Source organism: Lygodium microphyllum, chromosome 25 (assembly GCF_053477565.2).
Source record: "Lygodium microphyllum isolate KBCC chromosome 25, Lygodium_microphyllum_v1.1.10, whole genome shotgun sequence".
In the NCBI taxonomy this organism is placed as follows: Eukaryota; Viridiplantae; Streptophyta; class Polypodiopsida; order Schizaeales; family Lygodiaceae; genus Lygodium; species Lygodium microphyllum.
This window is the reverse complement of record NC_141159.1, coordinates 107,207,138-107,209,844: the sequence shown is the minus strand read 5'-3', so window position 1 is coordinate 107,209,844 and position 2,707 is coordinate 107,207,138.

The following is a 2,707-nucleotide window of genomic DNA, read 5'->3' as shown; positions in this document are numbered from 1 at the left end:
TCCATGCAACCACCTTAAAGAGAGTTCATTAAATTGCATTGGGCCTCAACCTTAAGATTGAATTCCACACAAAAGCTTGTGTCATTTTAGACCTTAGAAAGAGAAAATCACTTCTCTCCTGACTTCCAGAGGATCACATCTCTTGTCTTTCTTAGTGAGAGAATTATCTCTCTTGTCTTTCTTAATGAAAAAAAAGACCTTAAACCTTGACTTGTAAGGGAGAGGATGATCCCAAATGAATGCAATGCTCATTACACACAAGTAAACGTTCCCAGGCGTCCCCGGATGCACACATAAATACATATACACAATGCTAATGCACTTCCTCTTCTTAGAACTTAATCCATATTCATTTATGTGTAACTCCTTGGTTCTTGTGTACACTCTTATGCTTGGCAGACACTTTTTTTTCCCTTCATAACTTGTACTGCTTGTACTAGATATCCCTGTCACCACAGTGCTCTGATCACCCCATTAAGTGATGCACTAGGAATATAGGTCTCTAACTGGTCTCATGGCCATCCTAGATCATCATCAACACTTAAAGAAAAGCGAGTCATTAATTTATTGACATAAATTTTTTGAAAATAGAGAATGCATAATAAGCAATCAATTTAGTGACATCCCTTTGGCTTCTAAACAGTTGACCTCAACTATAGAGGGGAAACATAGTCCTTAAGAAGATTTGGAAAGTCTTGTAGTTCTCTCTCAATCATACTGAGTGTCTAATGGTGGATAATTCTTAAACTTAACCAGATACTTCCGTAATACCTTACCTGACCTTAGAGTATTGTCTTGATGGTGTAAAATTCTTTCAAGCACAAGGAACTCTTTTGTTTCTTCTATGTCAAGTAAATCTTCCTTGATTGGTTCCATTATTGGAGGTTCTCCAATATAGGGACGTAGCAAACTTACATGGAAAGCATTATGAATGTTCCAATGACTTGGTAGATCCAAACAAAAAGTCACATCATTTATCTTATCTGTGATCTTGAAAGGGCCATAATAGTGATTAGAAAACTTAACCACTTTACCCTTGTGACCTTTTCGCTTCTTCAAGCGAGCCTTCTCAAACTTAAGAAGAACATATTGTCCCAACTTGAGATCTAACTTATGATGATGCTTATCAGCTTCGCGTTTATGCTTCTCTTGTGTCCTTTAGATAGTAGCTTTTACTTGAGTGAAAGTTGTATCAATGTCTCTAACAAACTTATCTGCTCTCTGCAAAGATCTTATCCTTTGTAAGAAGAATGGGTGGTAAATGAGGCTTACCATAGATGATCTCAAAGGGTGCCTTACCAGTACTAGAGTGCACCGTATTATTGTATGCAAACTCTATTAAAGGCAAACACTTTTCCCATTCTCTTTGATTATCAGAGACATAGGATTTCAAAAGGTATAGAATAGTAAAATTAGCACTTTCACTCTGCCCATCCGTTTGAGGATGATAAGAGGATGAAAACTTTAACTTTGTCCCGAGGTTCTCGAAGAGAGCTTGCCACAAGAGGCAGGTCATGCGGGGATCTCGATCACTTATAATGGACTTAGGCATGCCATGATGCTTGAAAATATGAGCAATGAATAGCTTAGCCATATGATTGGCTTTGATTGTCTTTTGCACATGTATAAAGTGAATGATTGTCCAGATTGCATCGTTGTCTGCTTGGGTGCAAGGAAGCTCCATGATCAAGTCCATAGCTATACTTTCCCAAGGCTTATTGGGAATAGGTAATGGCTTTAGTAGACCAAGTGGTTTATGCCTGTCATACTTTACTTTTTGGCATATCTTGCACTCGCGGACATATCTTTCAATGTAAGCTCTAAGAGTGGGCCAAAAGAAATATATTTTCAATGCTTGAGTAGTGGGTAGAATACCCCTATGTCGAGCAAATGGAGATGCATGTGCTTCATCCATTACCTTGTGTTGCAATGGTAATGCTACATAAATTGCTTGATGATGATACAAATAACCATCTCGAATCGAGTAAGGTGCAATCGACTAAGTTAAGTTGATCCCATATGGTTGAGAAGTCAAAATCAGTTGCATACCTTTTGGGTAAATCCATGAACTCGTTATGGTAAACATTTGTGATTGCATTCACTCGAGGTCACTGTGATAGAGCATATGCTACCACATTCTTAGTTCCAGATGTGTGAAGGATTTGAAAGTGAAACATAGATAAGAAATTTTCCCAACGCACTTGTTTCTCTGAGAGCTTCTTTTGAGTGAGGAAGTATCTTAGACTTTGCTGATCTATTTTAATAACAAAATATGTACCAAGTAAATAGTATTTCCATACTTGAAGAGCATGTACCACCTCCATAAGCTCTTTCTCATATATTGGAGCATGTAGCTCATGATCTTTGAGGCGTTGGCTCTCAAATACTATTGCATGATGCTCTTGGTTAAGCACAGCTCCAATGCAATCCCTAGAAGCATCACAGTGAACTTCAAAAGGTTTTTCAAGATTCAGAATTATGAGAATTGGTTCTTGAGTCACAAGAAACTTACTTCTTTCAAAGGCTTGTAGTTGCCTTGATCCCTAGTGAAAAGGCATTCGCTTCTTAGTAAGGTCATGTAGAGGAGATGCAACATACACAAAACCTCGTATGAACCTCCTGTAGTATGAACATAGGACCAAGAAACTTCTAACTTCATGTACAAAAGTAGGTGTAGGCCATTCAACAATGGCTCGAATCTTCTCAG